Source organism: Hyperolius riggenbachi, chromosome 2, assembly GCF_040937935.1.
Source record: "Hyperolius riggenbachi isolate aHypRig1 chromosome 2, aHypRig1.pri, whole genome shotgun sequence".
Taxonomy (NCBI): domain Eukaryota; kingdom Metazoa; phylum Chordata; class Amphibia; order Anura; family Hyperoliidae; genus Hyperolius; species Hyperolius riggenbachi.
Genome location: NC_090647.1, coordinates 212,268,952 through 212,295,035, shown reverse-complemented (window position 1 = coordinate 212,295,035; position 26,084 = coordinate 212,268,952). Strand labels below are relative to the sequence as shown.

The following is a 26,084-nucleotide window of genomic DNA, read 5'->3' as shown; positions in this document are numbered from 1 at the left end:
TTTCTAAAACATTATTATCCACTCAAAAAATGATTTAAATTTTTTTATTTAAATTTTTTATTTATTAATGTTTGTAAAACATTATTATCCATAGAGGGTCTTAGGTTTAGGCACCACCAGGGGGGGGGGGGGAGGTCTTAGGTTTAGGCACCACCAGGGGGGTCTTAGGTTTAGGCACCACCAGGGGGGTCTTAGGTTTAGGCACCACCAGGGGGGTCTTAAGTTTAGGCACCCCCAGGGGTCTAGGGATAGGTACAGGGAGGGCTTTGGGGTGGTTAGTTTTAGGCACCACCAGGGGGGGTTTTAGGTTTAGGCACCACCAGGGGGGTTTTAGGTTTAGGCACCACCAGGGGGGTCTTAGGTTTAGGCACCACCAGGGGGGTCTTAGGTTTAGGCACCACCAGCTCCACCAGGGGGTCTAGGGGTTAGGGATAGGTACAGGGAGGGCTTTGGGGTGCTTAGTTTTAGGCACCACCAGGGGGGTCTTAGGTTTAGGCACCACCAGGGGGGTCTTAGGTTTAGGCACCACCAGGGGGGTCTTAGGTTTAGGCACCACCAGGGGGGTCTTAGGTTTAGGCACCACCAGGGGGTCTAGGGGTTAGGGATAGGTACAGGGAGGGTTCTGTGTGAGAGTAGGGTTAGGTATAGTTTTAGTACAATTTTAATAATACTAATCAACAGTTATTATGAATGTACTTATATTAATATCATTGTTATAAACAATGTTTTCACATTTTATTATAATAATAAACGATAAATCAAGATTATTCATCACAATATATAATTATAATGTTTAAAACAGATATTACTGTTTTTTTAACAAACGTAATTATAAGTTTCAGTTTAGAAACAGGGAAGATTAACGTTTTAAGAATTGCCGATTTCATACACATTATTTCATGATTTATAAATTGTTAAAACACTATTTATGAACGAAATTCTACACAATATATTTATAAACAATAATACTGCTTATCGTTTACACCACGCGCCCTTTTTTTCCCCGACGCCCTTTTTTGATGTACGCCCACCTTACTCGGTAACCACATGGCGTGTGTGTATAAAAACAGAGTGCGTCTGGAACCAGCGGAGGCCACGGACAGGTAAGGTATCAGTTGCACTAGGCATTGGAGGGACATTTAACATTAGGGGGATAGGGTCAGGCGGCAAGGCAGTCGGATGCGGCGTCACAAGGCCGATTCCTGATCAATTTAAGCATGAAATTGATCGGGAATCGGCCTGCGATGTATGGGGCAGGCAACAGATCTCTCTCTAATCAGATTCAATTAGATAGAGATTTGTCTCTTGGATGAATCTGCCCATCACCGCTACATGCATGGCTACCTTTAGGAACTCATTGTAAAGAAAAGCTAAGGCTGTTTCCATTCACACAGAAGACATCACACGCACTTTTGTTATCACAGCAGGCCTGCCTTTTAGGGGAAGTTCCTACTCTTTTTAAAAATAAGGTGCATCCATGGTACTTCTTGACGGACAGTATGTCCATGCTCTGACCTCTAGTATAAAAAAAAAACTTCTATCCGGTGTCTTGCAAAGGCAGGGATAATGCTTTACTGTCTACAGCAACTCTTTTCTTATCCTCCCTGGCGGTATGATTATTTCTGGATTTTAGGGTCGAAAAAGCCATGCAATTTTTTTTGCACCTTTTCAGACCCTAAAACCAAGAAAAAAATTATGCTGCTAGAGAGCTTGCAGCAGCCCCTGCACAGACTCAACCCCCTGGGATCCAGCGTTGCAGTTCTCCTTCTGTCCTCTGGGTGGAGCTGTAACCCTGTTATGAGATCACCATCTGTCGTCATAACGACGATCATACTAGAGGAATGCAGAGCTTCAGAGGACAGGAAGGAGAATGGCTGCAGGCGACTGGATCCCGGGGGAGGTGAGTGAAAACGCCCGCCGCGCATAGGGCTCTACATAGAGCTCCTGGCGATTGACATGAGTCAGGCTTGGAGTTACCACTCTGAGCTGCGGTTTTCTACCCCGAGCCTGACTCAGGGATACCGCTAGGGAGGTTATGGTATATACCTTGGGCACAGTTCAAGAGCCTATTGCTGTACAGACACTGCACTATACTATAGCAGAGTGACGCGTCTACTGCTATGTGGAGGAAAGGAGGGACAGTGCATGGCACATGACAGCACTTTGCGGTGGGTGGGTTAAGGAGGAGAACAATGGACTTTGCTAACGATTGTTACTGAAAGTTTCTTCTTTCTGGATCATTAAATGACTTTGACAGACCTTGGGGGACATGTCTGGTGCCTTGACCAAGAACAGCCCCTGGTATGTACAAGGCTTCACCTAGTAAGCCCTTACTGCATTGTTAGCTTTTGCCAGCAATAAGAGATACCACTGCACACTAATAAACCAATGTTATATAAGGAGTGGGGAAAACAGTCATTCAGGTATGTTTTAGATGCACCAGTGCCTGCAGCTCAAAAGTAGTAAACAAAAATGTACTAGACCTGGTGCACACTGCAAGAGCTTTTTAGCGCTAGTGTATCGAAAAACTCTTGCTAATGCAATGCTATGGGGGATCTTTATAAACTCACATTGCACAAGTGTAAAACACACACATAGCATTACATTAGCCAGAGCTTTTAAAATCACAAGCGCTTAGAAAAAGCTCTTGCAGTGTGAACCAGCCCTTAGGTTGCTTAAAATAAATGTTGGGTTTTCTAAACCATTAATATGTAAACTTTGCAGCAGGACTTCTTTTCACAGTGTTTGTTATAGAACATCTGTGAGTTTAGTGTCAAAACCGTTTCCAGTTCAAAGCCTGTGAATGCATTTCATTTTTCAAAGTTGCTTACTGTAGGCTACATGAAAAATGATGTTTTCTAGGGGTGTGAGCTACATCCTGTTTCTCTGCAAATGAAGCATTCCCAAAGCATACAAAGGAGGTGAAGCGCAGAAACACACATACACAATGCAAAGGAACCACACGCATCTGTAGACAAGCTATGCTCCACTCTATGTCCTGTTCCCAGCCATTATACAGTATGGTAAGATGCACCATAAATCTATCACAATTATTTAAATACCAATTCCAACATTTTTTTGTACATTTCAGATGCCTAGTGTTGTTGGGGGTACATCGCCTTCTGCACCTTTATTGCCATCCTATGTACTAATCTGTGAGAATTCTCGTCATTTCAGACTCAGTGCTGGCCTATATAATATTAGATTTATATTATTATACTGATAGTAAATATTTTTTGGAAAGAATGGTTTATTTTGAGCACCATAGTTAAAGTACTTTTTTCTTTGATCTTTTATCTGTTGTGCCTTAGCACATTCTCAGGCCTCCACTGACCTGCTCCTTACAACTTGCTCCAGGGCCACTGGCACTTTTTATTATAGAGCCGTGCAAGGCTCTATAAGGGAACCTGGAGTGAAATGTATATAGAGGCTGCCATATTTATTTCTTGTTAGATAAAACCAGTTACCTGGCTGTCCTGCTGATCCTCTGCCTCTAATACTTTTGGCCATAGACCCTGAAACAGCATGCTAAGATCAGATGTTTTTAACAAAATTCTGAGTGGATTAGCTGCTTGCTTGTTTCAGGTGTGTGATTGAGATGCTACTGCAGCCAAAGAGAACAGCATGATGCCAAGCAACTGGTATTGTTTAATAGAAAGTAAATATAACGGCCTCCATATCCCTCTCAATTCAGGTGTCCTTTAAATGACACCTGAAGTGAGAAATACAGAGTTTGCCATATATATTTCCTTTTAAAAATTCCAGCTGCCTGGCATCCCTTTCATGCATCAGTAGTGTCTGAATCACCCTCCTGAAATAAGTATGCAGCAAACCTAGTCAATTTCAAACAAACAAACATCTGTTTTGCGTGCTTGTTCACAATCTATGGCTAAAAGTATAAGGAGGCAGAAGAGCAGCAGGGCTGCCAGGCAACTTGCATTGTTTTAAAGGAAATAAATATGGCAGTCTCTATATCCCTCTCTCTTCAGATGTCCTTTAAGGGATTGAAAGGATCTGGCAGTACTCCACTCCAAAAACCTGTGTCATTCAGTAAACACGGACTCCACTTTTCCCATATCCAACCCACAATAGAACATATGGTAGCCCGTGTTGTATAGCTTTAATTAGAAAGCAACAGCAAACCATGGCTGACAATCAGGAAAAATAGAGCAGTGGGTGAAAAGTCACCATCACCAATCACATCTTCACTGCCAGAATTATTAGGGGGTTACGTGTAGATCAGCTCGGGTAAAAGACTTCTAAAATTGAAGGGTGGTAACTGTGGTTTTGAAATAGACTGTATGATGATCAAGTTAGTGGAGGAGAAAGGAAGTGATGTCATCCTGCAAGGGCACACCAGATCATTTTTTTACATGACTGACTGGGCAGACTTTAATGAGGAACCATAATGACATATAGTAAACCAATAAACTATTCAGGAAACCCATTTTTAACTTAATATTGCGGTATATTGTCTGCAATCCTGCCCCTCCCCGTGGTGTTTATGGCCATGATGCCATCCAGTGGAGTTTATAGCTAGAATGCCATGCAGCCTTTTCCTCAGAGCACTCTTGAAGATCATATAATGTTTCTGCTCACCCTAAGATTTCACAATCAGCAAATCTTGACTAAATCATTTATAAATGAATGAATTAAAAATAAGCAATTGTATTCATTAAATACAGTAAACTTCCGTCATGGGAAAAACAACAACTTGCTTGAGAGGAGCTGTCCTGCTGACAACGTTCACTATAGTCAAGCTTGCACGCTAGTTCTTTTCTCTGCAGTCCAGCTCTGAATGGAGCCATTGCTTTCTATTACTCATCCTTTTGCTTTCTTCACAAATTACCTTCATCTTTCCTAATTCCTAGCAACAGTCCAGCTATTCTTAGCGATTCTTTGTCCTGTCTGCCACATCATTGGTAACTTGCACCTTGATGTGTACATCATTACACTAGTTGGCAGACAACTTAAGCACAGCCATAAATTATTTTATTTCTTTGGCAATCTGTTTGGAGCATTACTTAAAGAACACGAGTTCCACAGGACTCGTCTTTTATCGAGTCAGTGGATCAGCATCATAAACTGCTACAAACAATAGGAATAACCCCCCCCCCCAAGTTTTCAACAAATGTCCCTTTTACTCTTGACTAGGGCTGCCAGTGCCTGTCCCTGAATAGGGAACACCAACCCTGATAAAGGGTTATCAAGTGACGGCAAACAACTGGCTTTGCTAAAAAAAAAAAAATAAAAAAAAAATTATTGCAGCATCTCTCAACATATTTGGGGCAGAAACTGCTTCTCCAATACCTTGCTTTTCAGCAGAGCTAGTTGTGTGCAGTCCTCTGTTTTCTTGTCACAAACTATTCATCTACTCTCACAGAAGAGAACCTTCATGACCCTAAAACGTCTGGAACTCATTAGGATCATTAAAAAATAAGTACGTCTGGCGTTGTGTGTGTGGCAGTCATCAAACGACTTCTGGTAGGATAAAACACGTCACCTAAAAATGGAGTACATTTTATGCATATACAGGTCTTTAAATATATACAATCTTCTCGGTTCTACAAGAGCATTACTGATGAGCAGTGGAGACAGATAAAGGAAGGAAAGAGGTAGGTAGGGAGAGGAGGGAGGAAGAGAGTGTTGAGGCACATGTGTGTTAAAGAGGAACTCCAGTGAAAATAATGTAATAAAAAAGTGCTTCATTTTTACAACAATTATGAATAAACGCCTGTTTCCACTTGTGCGGTGCGGAATCGCCGCTGATTCTCCGCTGACGAAATCGCATGAGGGTGCGATTCCGCATGAGTATTTTATCGCAATTTTGCATAGGTTAGTATTGATGCGATTTTGACCATGTCACTGCCTGTGTGATTTAACATTACTTTTTATGCGAAATCGCATGCAAAATCGTGGTAAAATACGCATGCCAAAACCGCATGCGATTTCCCTATTAAATACATTCGCGGCGATTCGCATAGCGGTGTGCGGTATGCGAATTCTGCGGGGTCTACCGTGCAGATTTTTTTCTGCACAAAAAAAATGCTCAGAAATCCTGACAAGTGGAAACAGGCTCATCCACTTGTATTGTCTATGCGAATCTGCATGCAGGAACCGCATGCAGATTCACTCTAGTGGAAACGGGCCCTAAATGATTTAGTCAGTATTTGGCCATTGTACAAGTTTTTAAATCCCCGATTTACATTCTGACATTTATCACACGGTGACATTTTTACTGCTGGCAGGTGATGTAGCTGCTGCTTGCTTTTTTGGCAGTTGGAAACAGCTGTAAACAGCTATTTCCCACAATGCAACAAGGTTCACAGACAGGAAACTGCCAGGAGTACCATGGTCTTCAGAGTTTCTTGTGGGAGGGGTTTCACCACAATATCAGCCATACAGAGCCCCCTGATGATCCATTTGTGAAAAGGAATACATTTCTCATGTAAAAGGGGGCATCAGCTACTGATTGGGATGAAGTTCAATTCTTGGTCACGGTTTCTCTGTAACCACTTGAGGGCCCACCCTTTACCCCCCCTTAAGGACCAGCGTTGAATTCTGTGATCTGTGCTGGGTGGGCTCTACAGCCCCCAGCACAGATCAAACACCAGGCAGAGAGATCAGATCACCCCCCTTTTTTCCCCACTAGGGGGATGATGTGCTGGGGGTCCGATCTCTCCTGCCTGCGTGTGGCTGGCGGGGGGGGGGCACCTCAAAGCCCCCCTCCGCGGAGAAATTCCGCTTCCCCCTCTCCTACCTGGCCCCCTGGTGATCGGGGCTGCACAGGACGCTATCCGTCCTGTGCAGCCATGTGACAGGACGTGCCCTGTCACATGGCGGCGATCCCCGGCCGCTGATTGGCCGGGGATCGCCGATCTGCCTTACGGCGCTGCTGCGCAGCAGCGCCGTACAATGTAAACAAAGCGGATTATTTCCGCTTGTGTTTACATTTAGCCTGCGAGCCGCGATCGGCGGCCCGCAGGCTATTCACGGAGCCCCCCGCCGTGAATTGACAGGAAGCAGCCGCTCTCGCGAGCGGCTGCTTCCTGATTAATTAGCCTGCAGCCGGCGACGCAGAACTGCGTCGCTGGTCCTGCAGCTGCCACTTTGCCGACGCGCGGTATGAGTGCGCGGTCGGCAAGTGGTTAAGAAGAGGGGGAGAGAGAGAAGAGAAAGGTGGAGATGGAGAATGATAGAAGAAGAGAGAGAGAGAGAACATTTCAATTGAAGTATATTTTTAACTTTGATTTTTTTTTTCTTCAGCAGTGCCAGAGAACAGTGCTGCTCATTGGCTCTTTGAGTCCAACCAGGAGAAAAGCGCAATATAAATGTTCTGTGAACCTAACTTGCCTAACTCCATGCTCCCATCCAGTGACTGACTAAGCATTACCTTGTACTCATACTGTGCTGTGTGATCTGGTTTTCTTGTATTCCTGTATTGTCATATTGCTGTTTGTCACCCCTAAATATTGTCTGTAACCTAAATTAATGTCCAGCGCTGCGTAATATGTTGGCGCTTTATAAATACAACAAATAAATAAATAAATAAATTCTGTGTCTTGTCTTGTCATTGCAGAGAACACACTGCTTCTCAGCCAGCTGTTGGGAGAGAAGTGATGAGCTATCGCCCAACAGCTGGCTGAGAAGGCCTTTAAAAGCACAGGACCATAAAAATATTATTGCATAAGCTACTAATCCGCAAACACTGGCAAACAGAAGCATATTACAGGAGAAAAGCCTTGGATTGGCATTATTTTGGAGCAATTAGCTGAACAGGTTAAAGATGACCTGCTGAATGCATGAGCAATCAAGCATTAACAATTATTCTTACTAGAGCGTTGCCTGCAATTCCTAGACAAGCTTCAGAAACGGCATCAAAATCACAGACATCTGAAAGCCTTGAAAAACAAATACAAAGCTGACCCCAGTCAACAATGGTGTGCCAATGCTGAGTAAGGGCCTATTCACACTACAGAATGCGTGCACAAACCTGATTTCATGCACACATTTACCAACAAGGTAAGTTATAGTGCTGATGTCAGCAGCCGCAACATGATAGAACCCAAAGGGAAGTTGTGTGCGCTGTGCAATAAAATGATCCCGGACGCATTAACTCACAATGCACAAGAATGCACAGCTGTACAGCTAACATTAAAGTCAATGAACTTTCTTGTTACCATGTTAATTGCTCACAGTGCTGAGCCCTAATAATAACAAAAAACGATGTATGTGCCAATAACAGAGGTATGCATGCTGCTCTTGATTGCTGGCTACTTGCAGTAGGATGAGAACTCAGATGTGCTGTATCCCACAATACAGAGTTATAGCCATCCAATATTAACTGTTGAATACTGTTTGCTCCTTGTTCATACTATGCTTTAAAATACTGCTTAAAACAGTATTTCTGCTATTGGAAACATTGTATCACAGAGCGAGCAAGTACTTTTCTAGGCATACATTTGAAATCTGCACAGGAAGACTTGGGCGCAGGATACAACCGGTATATGGCTGATCCTGCTGCTGCACAAGTCCCGGCCGTGTTAATTACTATTCCACCTCCAGGCGCCATGGATGGTGAGTAATGATATAATTTGGCTTCCAGCTGTTGCTGGAGGCCGAATTATTGTGTTTTAAAGCAACTTCAGCTCTGTCTTCTGACGTCGCTGTCATTACTCACTGAGCACCGCAATAGATGTCATTCCTATTACAGTGTATGGTGGTACAGGCTGCGCCCAAATCTTCCTGCGCTGAAAAGCACTGCTCCGCTTTTCTAGGAGCTTTTTTTTCACATTCCTTGGTGTATATGTTATGGCCAGAACCTTAAGTCTGGCCACTTCGGGATCTGGCTGGCCAATGTGTGAAGTGAACGGCTACTGCGGCCAATATGCAAAGAATGTCTAAATAACTGACTTTATCGTACTTGGGACAGCCAGAACATGGCCTGATGGGAGCTGGTAAAGTCCCAAAGAAAAGGCAAAAGAGCAAAGTTCAGCAGCTTGCCTGCAATTCCCAGGCTCCTCAACCCACCCCATTCTGCACCAGTGTCCTCATGTCTCCACGTTTCACCTCTGTCCCTCCACTTCCTGTGTCCTCACTCTGACGGAAGGTAAATAGACAGGGCAGCCAATGTCTTTATTTGGTGTATACTACAGTCTGTACTATGTACCCCATGTTTGTTCCTTACTTTGGACAGCACCACGGAATATGTTGGCACTATATAAATCAATAATAATGTATCATAGGTGGAGACATCTTTACTGCAGGCAAGGTGCATCGCTGTGGGATGTTTGCTGTGTATGTGTATTTGCAGAAACAATACCTGATCTCCCAGAGTGCTCTGGGACGCAAGGCTAAAGCCTAGGCTAAACATCACTGGGAGGACCGGGGTAAACTTAAATGCATGTAAAAGTTCCCCAATTCATGTGCTGATTGCCAGGCACAAATTAGGAATCACAAAAATCAAGCTGCAAAACTCAGCATACCACAATAAATATAAGGTGCTCTAGGTGTTAATAATACTGATCAATTACAATAAAGTTCAATCGTGGTTAATACAAATACAAATACAAATAATAATCAATAAAACATAGGATGCCTACATAATAGAGGCACAATAGAGTCCAGCAAAGTTAAGTCAGTGGACAGGAGAAACAAGTAAATAACCCTAAATAAGTACTAAGGTTACTGGTTAAGAGTGCTAATTAGGAGGTGTCACAGAAGAGCCGTGAGACCAGAAAACGCAATCGGTTTCCTGCACCGATTGTCGTTGCGTTGCTAGATCAAGATTTTATGTCTAGGGGGTAGCAGTCTGTCAAGCCTGGGGTCTTCTTTTAGAAATCTAGCATTTCAGTTGTTAGCAGAACTTTCTTTTCATGAGACAAGTGGCTCTCTGAGAAGACCTGGTTGTGTAATTAACTCCATCAAAAGAAGTTTCTTCATTGGAAGTGACACCCAAGTGTGAACATGCCCTTGGAAAATGATACCATTTGGTGAGCCCCAGCAAAGCGAGCTTCCCACACAGCAGGGGTCTAGACCAGCAGAGCCATGGAACCAGCTTAGAAATAAATGCTGTATATGATTTTTAGCCTGTTTAAGGAATACCGTTCATATGAGAGGTCTGAAAGTTATCTCATTCTGCTGGTCCGGATATGGTGAATATTTTAATATTAAATTGAGGCCATTGACATATCCAGAAACCGGAGGTATTCCGCTACTTCTTAACCGGACAGCAACCAAGCTTGATGTCATATTCTGAGGAATCTGTGACCGTTGTGTGTGCGGTAAGCATAAGCTGAGATATGGAAAATTTCATATTTGGTAGGCACCAGGAATCCACCCAGGAGGTTAACCACACCCTGTCCAACCCCTGGGCTGAACCTGAGACCCCACCCAAAAATGTGTATCATTCTTCCTACAATTCCATCTTTATGGGAGCATGCTGCTGCTTTGAGGAAGAGTGGCGGCCATCTTGTCTGAAATTTGGCTCCTGAACTGAAACAAAAAACTGCACATGTTTTCCCAGAAAGGACATATTTCCACATGAGCATAAGTATTCGTATTTTCTTCCCTTTTTATTTTTTTTTTTTTTTTTAATACTGCGCTACGATTGTCTCTATAATTGTTGATTTTAATGATTTTCTGTATATATTAATTGTTTATATTGCATTTATAATAAAGACTTCTAAAAAGTAATGTATTTGTTCAGCTACCCCTGCTATTCAGCCGCACAACAAAATTCTAGCTTCTGAAGAGTCGCTACTACTGTTGATAGCTAGATAAACTAGAGTGTGTTCTAACAGTTTTTATTTGCAGGTATTAGTTAGGTCTCCTACCCTTCTGTAGGAGTGGTGGCAGTTATACCCTGAAATAGTGTGTAATTTGTATTACCATACCTCACAAGCTCCCTTCTAGTCGGTCTGCTGCCAAAATCTCAGCGGTTGCGCACCGATTGCGACCACAGATTGCATGGTCGGTGTGCTGAAACCGAATGGAAGGCATTGTGCGGTCCGGCCACTAGGGGGCTTGTGACAGGAGGCGCTTCTGATGAAGCAGCTATTCACTGCGTAACCACCAGGCCCACCCCGCACACTGTATTGTTGATTATTATCTGTATAAACAAACATTTGTATTTATTATTATTAGACCATGATTGCACTTTACTGAGCCATATCAGTATTATTAATACTTACGGCACTTTATATTTATTGTGGTTTGCAGAGTTTTGCCACTTATTTTTATTTGTGTCTGGTAATTGAGAGCCATAATTACACATGGATTGGGGGACCTTAATTATTTTTAACGTCCTTATTCTTGTGTTAATAAAACAGTATTTCTGGGTTGGTTATGGATTCATTTAAATGGGCAACTTGGTTCATTAGCAACAGACATGGAATTTTTTGCTCTTCTATTTTTTGCAATTACAGTTGGCTATGAAGGAATCAGTTTTTTCCTCCCCTGTTCCCAGTCTGTATCACCACCTGCTTGATAGATCTGTCACCATCACATTAGGGTTCCTCCACTGCTGGCACCAAGAATCCAGAATCCATTATACAAATTGGAACCTCAGCAGAACACCAAGATTGCCCACTGGGTTGCAACATACCAATGGGAATCCTCCCTCAAACCATGGAGGATTCTCATTGGTCTGTTGCAATCAAATGGGATCTTGATGCTTCTGAGGGGCTTGGATCTGTATACTGTCACTTCTCCCATGCAGCTGTGGCTGCAAGGGCTGAGGACCCGAATGTAATGGAGGCAGGCGAGCAAGAATTCACGCGACAACAAACCTAGCAAGAATAGACACAGTCTATTGAATCTGTCAGCATCCACTTCGTCCGGCCAATCCATAAAAACCATGGACTGCACCATCCTTGCAATCCACTTCCAGAACCGGAACAAACTGATGTAAAATGTGAATGGATCCTATTACTTGCATGGAATCCATTTGCTTCTGTTCCGCTAAGAAGAATGTTTTTTTATGCTAGTGTGAACTGGGCCTAATACTTATTATATATTCATATTTTCCAGACATACTGGATTAGCGTTACAACAGACGGTAGAACTGGAAATGTTTCTAAGTGGAAAAGCTTCTTGCATTGATATTGCAGTAATCAAGTCTACAATACTAACACGTCTAATGATTAGCTTCAATTGATAGAGGGTGTAAAAGTTCATTAATTGACACTGTACACAAGTTCATCTTTGCAAACCAACAGAATCGTTTTGTAATGACAAAAAACTTGCTAGTTTGACCAGCAGGTCAAGTTGTAACTAAATATGAAATAAATATTGACCTTTTTATGTGTCCCCTAATATAAAATATTTAAAGTTCTAAACACAATAATTGAGATAAATAAATATGAAAAAAAGAAACCAAACAAAAAACATAATTCCTTGATGATCACTTGCCTTGTGTTTGTTCAAAATATTTTGTTTAAAGAAAAACTGCCGCGAAAATCTTAAATTTTAAAACACATACAAATAAGAAGTACATTTCTCCCAGATTAAAATGAGCCATAAATGACTTTTCTCCTATGTTGCTGTCACTTACAGTAGGTAGTAGAAATCTGACATTACCGACAGATTTTGGACAAGCCCATCTTCTCATAGGGGGGGGTTCTCAGGGGTTTCCTTATTTTTAAAGCACTTAGTGAATGGCAGTTGCTCTGTCCAAGTGCCAAAATAGGGTGCAGCGAGCAGGAAGGCAGGCCGGCATCTTTGTATTAATCATTTTCAGAGAATGTCTTTATAAAGAATAAAGGCCATGCTGAGAATCCCCCATGAAGAGATGGACTAGCCCAAAACCTGTCGGTAATGTCAGATTTCTACTACCTACTGTAAGTGACAGCAACATAGGAGAAAAGTAATGTATGGCTCATTTTACTCTGGGAGAAATGTTCTTATTTGTATGTGTTTTAAATTTTAAGATTTTCGTGACAGTTACTCTTTAAGGATTTGGTTTCTTCTAGTGTTTGGTTTCTTACTAGCATACACCGATGTTTGCATGCCCAAGACTGCTGCTGCTACTACTACTACTACTACTACTGCACCTCTACAATTCGGAGTGCCACAAGGATCAATCCTATCCCCTCTGCTGTTTGCAATCTACATGTTGCCACTCGGTACACTTATCCAACGACATGGCCTGACGTACCACTGCTACGCCGATGACACACAGCTATACCTGTCCTTCAAACCTGGTGGAACAGACCCTACCCCAAAAATAAACTCTTGCTTAGCTGAGCTTCAGGCATGGATGAATGATAACTGGTTGAAACTGAATGCTGACAAAACTGAGGTCCTGTTTGTCCAAAGCCAGTGCTCGCCATCAAAACAGCTCTATCCTAAAGCAACACCAATCAGGATTGGGAATTCAGACATAAACAGCTCCAACCTTGTGCGCAGCCTTGGCGTACTAATCGATGGGGAATTGAGTTTCAGAAACCAAATTTCATCTGTAGTTAAATCTTCCTTCTTTCATCTGAAGAACATTGCAAAGATTAAACATCTGATTCCCCCAGAGGATCTTCAAACCCTAGTCCACGCCTTCATCACATCACGGCTGGACTACTGCAATGCCCTTTATGCTGGCCTCCCCAAAAAAGACTTGCGTCGCCTGCAATTAGTGCAGAATGCTGCTGCCAGATTGCTAACAAACCAGCCTCGCCACTGTCACATTACACCGATCCTTCGCTCACTGCACTGGCTACCAGTAGAATGGAGAATACTCTTCAAGATTGGACTGCTGACATTCAAATCCCTGCACAATCTGGGCCCTGGATACATGAAGGACTTGCTGAAGCTGCACCACACCTCTCACAACCTCAGATCAGCAAGTTCTATAAACTTGGTCACTCCCAGAGTGCACCTCAAAAAATCTGGAGACAGAGCCTTCTGTCATGCTGCCCCTACTCTTTGGAACTCCCTACCACACCCAGTAAAGACAGCACCATCCCTGGAGCTATTCAAATCCAGACTGAAAAGCCACCTGTTTAGCCTGGCATTTCCAGATTTATAAAATTCTTCCCCTGTACCACGATGGTCGGAGCCATGCGCTTTGAGTCCCACGGGAGAAAAGCGCTTTACAAATGTTATTTGTTGTTGTTGTTGTACTACATCACGACTTAAATTAATGAGGACATCACTTTGTGCATGACAACAAATAGCAATTATTTCCAGTTGTGATGCTTTGTGAGCCGCTTAGTCATCTTAATGAGAACATTTCAATTTTGTTTTTTTTAACCTTTGAATGCTATCCAGGAGAAACAACTCCAAATAGTTCTACATGAAATATGACCTGTAGTGGTTTTTGGAATGGGTCAGATCAGACATGTGAGAAACCTACTAAACTCTGAATAACAATATAAATATACTGGGAATAGAGACATAGAATGAGTATGCTCAGATATACTGTACATTACCATCATGTTTCACGTGGGACACCTTGCCCAAATAATTACAGAGGCAGGAAATTCAAAGACACAAAGGCACCGATTCACTTAACTGTGGTATGATTGTGATGCGCAGGCAGCATGCGGCAATTTTACCATGACTACCTCTGGCAGCGTAGCAAAAGTTGCCTAATTAGTGTGATCCCCTGTTACCTAAGTAAATCATTTCAACAGAGCTGATAAATTGCATTTGGTGATCACAGAGACATTTTCATGCAAAAGATCCTTGTGATCTTTCTGCATAGTAAGTCAGGTCTCTTCTCCTTCACCCCTCCCCTATTATCGCCGTGCACATGAACAAACAGGGGAACACTGTCTTCAATATAGATTAGCATTACATTTTTCATATCTAAATTAAGATTTACAGTAAAGAGAAGCGTTTCTAAACACCATATGGACTTAATTTAATACTGTCTGCAACAGACAAAATATCAACCTGCTAAAATGCAGCATGAACATGTGAATGATATATGAAAATGTGTTTCCTCATACAGCCATATACTGTAAAACTTTTTTTTTAAAGGAATGGTTATTAAAATAGTACCATTATTTCCATAGCTATGAAAGCAAACTGAATAATGTTAGCAGAGGAAATTACATTACATTCAAGTTATCCAAAATAAAGCTCAAAGCTCACTGCAATGGGAAGACATTGTTTCAGGTAGCAGCCTTACAACTAAATGTCCTGATGTTCATAGTTGCTGCTCTACTGCCATCTAGTGAGAATATACTAAATGAGTCTAATAATGAGCCTACACATTGAACATGTAAAAAAGAAAAACATCTCTCTTATACAGGGCAGTTGCTAGGCTAAATGGCTTCCAGGGCGAGGGTAGGATGGCATGCTGCAGGAGTTCAATGAATGATGGGAAGGATGGCATGCTGCAGCAGGAGGTCAATGGGCGACGGGCAGGGTGGCATGCTACAGGTGGTCAATCGGCGACGGGCAGGATGACATGCTGCAGGAGGTCCATGGATGACGGGCAGGATGGCATGTTGCTGGAGGGCAATAGGTGACGGGCAGTTTGGCATGCTGCAGGAGGTAAATGAGCGACAAGCAGGAAGACATGCTGTGGAAGGTCAATAGGTCAAAATCAGAATCATTTATTTCACCAAGTAAAAACGGGGGTTTATACCCGGAATTGGTTTTGGCTTATATAGGTTCTGGAAGGATGGGGGGGATAATGTCAAAAAGTGGAGAGCCTAGGCTGCCATAATACGGCATCACCAGTCACACTTGACAATCATCTGTCATCCCTAAGGAGACAATGGGGGGTGGGGGGGGGGGGGGGGGAGGCAAGGTTCAGCAGTGATGACCCAGTTCTTCATAGAAACCTGTGGTGATGGCCGACGCTGCCAAGGATTCCGATTGCTGGTGCTGCCCAAGGTGTCCCAGTTCTAAAGATGCAGTAGTGTTAATTTCTGTGGTGGGTCCAGACTCCTGGGCAGCATTCTGCAGGGCTGGTCAAGATAATCTAGCTGTCACAGAAGCATCCGGCCACAGTGGCCCTTACTTCTGGTTTAGTAGCTGGCATCATAGAGGGGCTGAACCAGAGGTGTAGCTGTGGTGGAGCAGCAGCTGCCGATGGATGGAGCCGGCATCCAGTGAGGCCAAAGGTTTCCCGATCAGCGCAGTGTCTTCCTACCTCAGTAGAGCCCCAACCTCCTGAGTAGCAGTGGTGGACTTCACAAGGCCTGTACCTGCACAGACAACGGACCTAGGCAGCAGCAAGGTGGAAAAAACTCCAGGTACTGGACTCCCCCACGACCTGCACCAGCGTCCCAGGCTACACCAGACACTGTACACCTTCCGGGGGGGGGGAAACAAGGAGAATTGGCAGGGAAAAGGAAAAAACAAAAAAAGGCCAGAGTCCTGTGGCCATGGCTGCCAATTAAGGCGCCATCTTCAATAGGTGATAGGCAGTATGGCATGCTGTGGATTGTATTAATGATTTCCATGAAAAGGGAACATCAAGAAACAGGAGGTCAATGGGCGATGGACAGGACAGGAGTCACCTGCTTATCAGAAAAGTGTGGCTAGTGTGAAAAGCTTAATCTATTTTTCATGTAAATCAGTTGATATACATATGTATTTCTTATGCATATTTATGTATCCAGAGGTCAAAAGTGATTTTAAAAGGGTCAGTAATGCAAATGGATAGCATGTGTGGAACATTCTGAAGAGCAGGGATATTTTTGTCAAGTTAATCAGTGATTAAAACAGAGAACAAACATATTCAGGGTCCAACTTCCAATACCAAAGTCTGTTCTGGAAACAAGAGACTGTTGTAAACCATGCATGGAAATGTATGTGTTTTCATGATTCTGCAAATGTAAATTGCTAAAGGCTTGCGTTTTTTCACAGTCTTAAAGCTGGAAGAGCTGCAGCTTAGATGGTAATGCAGCTTAGGCCTAAAGAAGGAACAATTGGCATTTGTGTTTTTTGAGTTCATTGTACCAGTCTGGGAAACTGCCAAGCATATACTCGCCATACTAACACAAACAGCAGAGGCCCAAACCACTAATGTTCTGGAGGAAATGTCATTGTTGCCTTTAGCAACTAATCAGCATCTACAATGAAACTTTGGTTACTTTTGGGAACAAAATATTCTCCATAAGAATCAGTGGTAATCAGGGGCGTAGCAATAGGGGGTGCAGAGGTTGCGACCGCATCGGGGCCCTTGGGCCAAAGGGGCCCTCCCTCAACTACAGTATAAGCTCTCTTTTGGTCCTTTGCTCATAATAATCACTTCTATAGAAACTTTGAATAGTAGTTATCATTAACAAACTGTTTTCTACCCCCTTCTGGCACCTCTGACACCGTAGTTGCCATTGGCGGATTTTTGTGTGCCGTATCAATTATGTGCTTGGGGGGCCCCATTGTTAAACTTGCATCGGGGCCCACAGCTCCTTAGCGATGCCACTGGTGGTAATTGTGGTTTACATTACTTGATTAAGATCAACAAAATAATTATGCAAATATCGGAACACATGGGTTAAAAAGTCAGTTAAAAACTAACATGTACTGCAATAACCAGGTAGTTTAAATACATAAATGCCAGGCAAAATACCAAAACTCAATCATAAATAATGTGAGAGAAATTGTAAATGGGGTGCTGTGGTGCAAAGAAAAGTGTAAAGATATGAGACTGATTTGCAAAGACAGGTACAAAAGTGGAGCAGTTTCTGACCAATTAGAATCTGTTGCAGTGAAGAGATTAAACTTGAGCAGTTGCTTTGGGCATCCACTTTCCTGTACACCTGTCTTTGTCGATTAGTCCCACATAGTGTATGGGGAGAAGGATGGAAAAAAAATATGAAAAATGAAAAACCTATAAAAAAAAACCTCTTATGCAAAAAGTTTCATTACAAAGGTAAATCAAAAACATTTTTTAATGCTCCTTGTCATGATCTAAGCTTTACAATAATCCTCCTGGGTCTTGAGATCCTGATGGATAACTCCTTCATGCCCATATAGGTCTTGCTGCACCAGCAAGTTTACTGTAAATCTCTCACCAGGGCTCCCTATTGAACTGGACCAAAACGTTAACGGGAGATTCCCGTTTAGACTTCCTACTAGTCCCCATCAATGAAATCCCCTAGTAAGAGATTTAACATGCTTTGCCAAACTTCAAGCCACTTCAAGGATGTGGGGTTGTGTCTTCTATTGTAGAGTAGCCTAGAAGATTTCCATGACTGGGACAGTTTGTAAGAGTTTGATTATAGCAAGGAATATTAAGAAATTGTTTTCTGTAAAAGAAAAAAATCAAAATATATTTCTAGATTGATGCTTTCTGCGTTACAGTTAACTATTCGCAGGAATAGATAATTTACCAGTATGCTCATTTCACTGAAAAGGTGCTGATGCCTTATTACCTCCTTATTAAAGAGAGGGTTAAAGATACCATCATAACTCCTCCCTGTACCATTAACTCCACCTCCTCTTGGACACCGGCCATCTTATTGGTGCTTTGCAGGAGATAAGGGGAGGGTTTTTTTTACCCACCTCTTGCAGGCTACCCCACAGTGTCAAGAACTATGTGAGCTGGTACTGCTCAGGCAGCAAAGCCCAATGCTCAAGGGTTCAGCATTTTAAAGCACTGCCTGTATGGGGGATTAAAGAATAAGAGGTCCAATGGTGGGTGGGTGTGGGGGCTTTTTATTTACTATGTATATTTAATTATCAGTCTACTTCCTGAGAAACAAGAAAAAGTCACACACACACACACACACACACACACACACACACACACACGACAAAAGTCTCCTTGAGCACAATGTTTTCACTTGTACAGAGCAGGTGTTTTTTTCCCCTCATCTGACCTGATTTTTGTTGAGCAAGAAGGATTTCTACTTCTAAAAGCTACTGAATTAGAACGAACGAAATAACAATGGGCCAATAATGTGTATTAAAAAAAAATGGGTGATATACTATACACATGGCAGGTTTTTTGAACAATTGGGACAACTGCAGATTAGCATGCATTATCTATCACTAACCGTTACAGAATGAGTGTGAGAAAAAGCAACAGAACCAATGTACTATACATATACTGCTTCTACCATGGAGGTTTATTTTCATCCTGGCTGTAGTTCTATGAAAATATTGATGTATTTAAATGCTTTGCTAAACTAACGTTGCACCCCCCCCCCCCCTTAGAATGCAGCATCCTAAGTGCAGGAAAGTTGTTTACATGAAAACTAAGTGAAGACGGAGAACGCCCTGTCTGTTTCATTAGCACTTCTCTTATGGATGTAATGGTGGCCACTAATGATCCAATCATTTTCATCCAATCCTACCATTTCTATGTAATATAGAAGACTGCCTATAGTATCCATTCACTATATATTCACTCATTTTACTCTTCTACTACATAGATTTGGTAAGATTGGATGAAACAGGTTGGATCATTAGTGGCCACCATAAGAATGCAGCATTCCTGGAAAGGCTAGTAGAAAAAGAAAAGCTTACCTCGCTCTCTTCCTCTCTGCAAACAGCGAGCTTCTGTGCAGCTAAAGCATTCTTCCCCAGGATTTTACCTCAGTAGCGTATGGATGTCCACAGGACGAGAAATTCTCCTTGCCAAAAAATAAAAACTGCCTTGTTTCTGAAGACCTAAATATCCTGTGCTGGATCTCAAGCCTGTTCCTATTCATTCTCCAGCACAGCACTTCACTATCAATGCGTTCATTGCCATGGCAACCAATCACTGCAGAGCTTGTCACAGGGAGTTTACATGATGGGACAAAAGTATGAAAAAAAAGAGAGAACTTCCATTCAGAGGAGAGCTTACCAAAGTACAGCAGTATTTAAATTGTGCATGCATGTGTGATCTCAGAGATTTTACAGCCCAGAACCCTAGCAAGCCTGTTTTATATTTGAAATGGTTACATTTCTTGAAAGCATGGCTCATAGTGTTTCCATGTCTGTGCTGAAGTGTCTGTGCACACGTGTGACATTTCACACCTGTGTTAGAATTGCCCTTCTGCTTTTTCTGTTTATATGGACTAAATTATACACACACACGTACCAGTAACCAGTGCCATAGCAATAGGGGATGCAGCGGTTGCAACCACACAAGGACCCCTGCTCAGAGGGACCCAAGTAGGGCCCGCTATAGTGCTCTGTACACTGCTATGGTTTACTGCTTTCCTATTTAAAGTGAACCTTAACTAAAAAGAAGAACAAGCGTTTCACTTACCTGGGGTTTCGACCACCCCCCTGCTGCTCCCCTGTGCCCGCAGCTTGCCAAACCGATCCTCTGTCCCCCGCCGCGGCTTAGTTTTGTTTCGGACGACTGATCAGTCAGTGGTCCACTGCGCCTGTGTAGCCCTGGCCATGCGCATCCTCATAGGTGTTTACGTCGGCAAGCGCATCCTGTGCAGATGCAATAACAGGTCCTCTAAATGTGCCTGCGCAGGGTGCGCTCGCCGATGTGATTGTATACGAGGATGCGCGTGGCCAAGACTACGCCGCGGGCACAGGACAGCTGAACGGGGATGGTCGAAGCCCCCGGTAAGTGAAACTCTTGTTCTTTTCAGTTAAGGTCTCTTTAATGTTTGTATTTGGAAAGGGTAATAAAAATGTATTGACAAAAATAAATAAAATTAGATTTTCTCAAACTTCAGGCTGGGTGCACACTAGGCAGTACAGAAAATCATGCATTTTATGTATTTATTTTTTTGGTGTGTATTTGTATACGTTTGCGTTTTTCATGCTTTTTTTTGTGTGCGTTTGCTGTTTCCTATATTTTCACTCTATCAATGGAGTAAAATATAGTATCATATTTATTTTAGAAATGTATGTATGTATGTATGTAAAAACACATTCCTCTGCGTCTCCATTGAGATACATTATGTGTGTTCTATATACATTTTTGAAAATTATGCATCAGGTTGTGCATTTTCAAAAACGCACACTGTAAAAACATATATGGATTTTTACATGTGGCCCATAAGTGGGAAGTGGGGATAGGTTCTGAGCGAAAGTCAATACAACCAAAAGGCCTGGGGTTTGTACACAAGTTAATTCATAATATCATACAAAGAGAAATAAAAAAACAGGGGTGACCAAAGACCACATTTATGGCACAAAAAATGAAATCACAAAGTCTAGTGAGTAAAAACTAGATCAACAGTGTAACAACTCACTTCATCAGAGATATAGCTATAGACCTAGACAGACATTTTTTTTTCTTTCTCAGTGACTGAACAACAAAATCTGTCCAACTGTTACAGGAAACAGGTCCACTTGTTTTTTAAATCTGAGCAGCAGTCTTTGGAGGAGCGTTTCCATTGAACTGAAGCCCCTCCCTGTAGAATATTTTAAGTTGCATTTTATTATAGAACCGTTTCACATAATTATGCTGGAAGCACTTCGGCTCAGCAGTTTGTCAAGGTTATGTCTGTGGCAAGCTAACAGCTGAGTGTAACAGCTGGGAAACCCTACACCTGATACATTGCCTTCCCTATCACATGCTGTCTTGGCATGTCCATAGCTCCGATCTGACTGTGAAGCAGATACTTCCAGGCAGGCTAGAAAGGAAGTGAGATTACATTTTTTAACAGTACAAAGTGACACATAGAAACCGACAAGGGATGGCTGCCAGAATGAGACACTTCAGCTTTCAGTGGCCTATGTGTTGTTCTTTCATTTACATTTATTACTGTCATATACAGATTTGCTAAAAAAAATCATTATTTTATTGGATTTATATAGGGCCAAAATATTTGACAGTGCTGGAAAATAAATAAGGTTACAGAGAATGATGATAGGGGTGACAGACAACACAATACAGGTAATAAGCAATAAGACACATGTTACATAGTTACATAGTTATTTTGGTTGAAAAAAAGACATACGTCCATCGAGTTCAACCAGTACAAAGTACAACACCAGCCTGCTCCCTCACATATCCCTGTTGATCAAGAGGAAGACAAAAAAACCCTTACAAGGCATGGTCCAATTAGCCTCAAGAGGGAAAAATTCTTCCCGACTCCAGATGGCAATCAGATAAAATCCCTGGATCAACATCATTAGGCATAACCTAGTAATTGTAGCCATGGATGTCTTTCAACGCAAGGAAAGCATCTAAGCCCCCTTTAAATGCAGGTATAGAGTTTGCCATGACGACTTCCTGTGGCAATGCATTCCACATCTTAATCACTCTTACTGTAAAGAACCCTTTCCTAAATAAATGGCTTTGAGAAGGCCTAGGGACAAAAAGCTCATCCGCCAAGCTATTATATTGCCCTCTGATGTATTTATACATGTTAATTAGATCTCATCTAAGGCGTCTTTTCTCTAGACTAAATAAACCCAGTTTATCTAACCTTTCTTGGTAAGCGGGACCTTCCATCCCACGTATCAATTTTGTTGCTCGTCTCTGCACCTGCTCTAAAACTGCAATATCTTTTTTGTAATGTGGTGCCCAGAACTGAATTCCATATTCCAGATGTGGCCTTACTAGAGAGTTAAACAGGGGCAATATTATGCTAGCATCTCGAGTTTTTATTTCCCTTTTAATGCATCTCAAAATTTTGTTAGCTTTAGCTGCAGCGGCTTGGCATTGAGTACGATTATTTAACTTGTTGTCGATGAGTACTCCTAAGTCCTTCTCCAAGTTTGATGTCCCCAACTGTATCCCATTTATTTTGTATGGTGCTAGACCATTGGTACGACCAAAATGCATGACTTTACATTTTTCAACATTGAATTTCATCTGCCATGTATGTGCCCATATAGCCATCCTATCCAGATCCTGTTGCAATATGACACTATCTTCCTGAGAGTTGTTGATTATGCACAATTTTGTATCATCTGCAAAAATAGCAACATTGCTCACTACTGCATCTACTAGGTCATTCATAAATAAATTGAAGAGCACTGAACCCAGTACAGACCCCTGTGGGACCCCACTGCTAACAGTCTCCCATTTGGAGTACGATCCATTGACCACAACTCTTTGTTTTCTGTCCATTAGCCAGTTCCCTATCCATGCACACAGACTCTTCCCCAGTCCTTGCATCCCCAACTTTTGCACCAGACTTTTGTGGGGAACAGTGTCGAAGGCCTATGCAAAGTCCAAGTATATCACATCTACAGCATTCCCAATATCCATATTAGCATTCACTACCTCATAAAAGCTGAGCATGTTAGTCAAACAGGACCTGTATTTAGTAAACCCATGTTGATGCTGAGAAAAAAGATTATTTTCTACTATGAAGTCATGTATAGTATCTCTTAGTAACCCCTCAAATAATTTGCATACAACTGATGTTAAGCTTACAGGTCTATAATTTCCTGGATCTGATTTTTTGCCCTTCTTAAAATAATGGGAAAACGTGGGCTGTACGTCAATCCACTGGGGCTCTGTCAGTTGCAAGAGAGTCACAAAAGATAAGATAAAGGGGTTTAGCTATAACTGAACTTAATTCCCTTAGGACCCGAGGATGCATGCCATTCGGGCCAGGTGCATTGTCTATTTTTCATTTATTTAGTCTTGCCTTCACTTCTTCCTGTGTTAAGTATTTAATATTACAGTTACAAGATTGAGACTCTTCTGCCTCTGTAATTTGCAACAGTGCTGTTTCCTTTGTGAAGACAGAAGCAAAGAAAGCATTTAATAACACTGCCTTACCTTGGTCATCCACCATTGAGTTCCCACCCTCATCCTTTAGGAGTCCTATACAGTCAACCTTTCTTTTTTTTAGAGTTGATGTACTTGTAAAACTTTTTTGGGTTAGATTTGATATCCCTAGCGATTTGATTTTCAGCTTCGATCTTTGCCAGCCTAATTTCTTTTTTTACAATTTTTATTGCACTCCTTATAATTGCTTAGTGCAGCCTCGGTCCCCTCCTGTTTTAGGACCTTATAGGCATTCCTTTTCCTCTTCATTTTATCCCTAACCTTTCTATTCATCCATAGAGGCCTTTTTTTATTCCTAGACATTTTGTTTCCATATGGGATATACATACTACAATATTGATTGAGAATAAGTTTAAAAGCTTTCCATTTCCCTTCAGTGTCCTCCCCTTGTAGTACATTATCCCAGTTCACCAAACTTAGTGCCTGCCTAATTTGATTGAACTTTGCTTTTCTAAAATTCATAGTTTTAGTGGTCCCGCTGCCCCGTGGCCTATCAGTCACCAGATCAAACGTTATCATGTTGCGATCACTATTTCCCAAATGTTCTTGAACCTGCACATTTGATACATTATCTGGTCTATTAGAAATGATCAGATCCAGTAACGCATTCCCCCTAGTTGGTTCCGTTACCATTTAAGTCAAGTAATTGTCCTGTAGTGCTGCCATAAATCTGCTGCTTTTACCAGAATGGGTAGCCTCAATACCCCAGTCAATGTCTGGAAAGTTAAAGTCGCCCATAACTATGACCTCATTTTTACTTGCAGCTTTTTCAATCTGCTGTAGTAATCGTAGTTCTGCAGCTTCATTAATATGAGGTGGTCTGTAGCATACCCCAATAAGCAATTGGCAACTTTTATTTCCACCATGAATATTTACCCAAACGGACTCCACGTCTTCGCAATCTTCTTCCATCTCATCGTTGAGGACAGCTGTAAAAGAATTCTTAATAAAGAGACAAACCCCTCCACCTTTTTTCCCTGTTCTATCCCTCCTAAACACATTGTATCCTTTTAAATTAGCTATCCAGTCATGGCTTTCATCCATCCATGTCTCGGTTATTCCCACAATGTCATAGCCTTTGTCATTCAGAATGAACTCTAGTTCGTCTATTTTATTTGTAAGGCTCCGAGCATTGGTTACAATGCACTTTATATTTTTACCACCACATTTACCAATTTTGTTTACATTAAATGGGCTACTTGAAGTTTTACCAACCTCCTTAATCTTTATTCTGTCCCCACCCCCCTCTCCATCCCCCATAATGTTAGGCTCCCACTGTCTTTTTACCTTCTCTTGTCTACATATTGAGACTTTATCCTCCCGCCTCCCCCCAGATCCTAGTTTAAAATCTCCTCCAACCGTTTAGCCATCTTCTCCCCCAATGCAGCTGCACCCTCCCCATTAAGGTGCAGCCCATCCCTGCTGTAGAACCTGTATCCGACAGCAAAGTCTACCCAGTTCTCCAGGAACCCAAACCCTTCCTTCCTTCACCAATTTCTCAGCCACTTATTTAACTCCCTAAGCTCCCTCTGTCTCTCAGATGTAGTACGTGGCACTGGCAGTATTTCAGAAAACACCACCTTGGAGGTCCTTGCTTTAAGTTTATCTCCAAGTACCTGAAAATCATTTTTGAGGACCTTCCATCTCCCACTAACTTTGTCATTGGTGCCAATGTGTACCATGACAGCTGGGTCTTCCCCAGCCCCACCCAATAATCTGTCAATTCTTTCCGCTACATGCCGAACCCGATGAGGGATCAGACACAGAACCTGACTTACTTGGACTACTACTCCTGAGAGCAGGATGCACGAACAGGGAGGATACACAAAGAGGGAGGGGCTTGCCAAAGACTCACAATCTAAATAAAAGAGGTAGTAACACAATAGGAGGGGGCTGCATGGAGCGGTTCTTGGCAGAAGGAGTTAGGGCATCAACCATGTGGGGTAGGCCTTCTTGAAGAGGTGAGTTTTGAGGGCTTGTTTGAAGGTGTTGAAGGAGGCAAGCCTGATGGTCTGTGGAAGAGAGTTCCACAGGATAGGGGTGGCTCTAGTGAAGACCTATAGTCGCACATGGGAGTGCAAGATGTGTGGAGTGGAGTAGTAGGAGGGAAGTGGGCTGCCAGGTGTGTATCTGCTGACCAGGTCAGAGATGTAAGTCAGGCTGGACATATGTATAGATTTGTAGGTCAGACATAGGATGTTAAAGCGGATTCTGAAGTGGATCAGAATCCTGGAGATGTTGCGTAAATGGAAATTGCAGAGGTAAGGATGTACGAGTCACCAGTGAGTTGGGAGCAGTTCGAGCCTAATGACGACTCCCCCTGCTGCCCCAATACTCCCCGGTAGCGTTGAATACTATTCCCCCTCTCACTTTAATGGGGAAAACAAGAAAAAAAACATTATTTCTTTTCACCTATTGTTTTAAAGAGAGTCTGAAGCGAGAATAAATCTCGCTTCAGACCTCATAGATAGCAGGGGTATGT

At 42.3% G+C, this 26,084-nt stretch overlaps 1 protein-coding gene across 1 annotated transcript in view; it reads right to left on the bottom strand.

Annotated features, from left to right (window-relative positions):
- MCF2L (MCF.2 cell line derived transforming sequence like) overlaps positions 1-19,592 on the bottom strand; it is a 240,237-nt gene extending 220,645 nt beyond the window's left edge. Inside the window, exon 1 of the mRNA XM_068268077.1 lies at positions 19,426-19,592. The gene's annotated coding sequence lies outside the window, so the exon portion shown is untranslated. The remainder of the gene's footprint in view (positions 1-19,425) is intronic.
- Between the last annotated feature and the right edge of the window lie 6,492 nt (positions 19,593-26,084).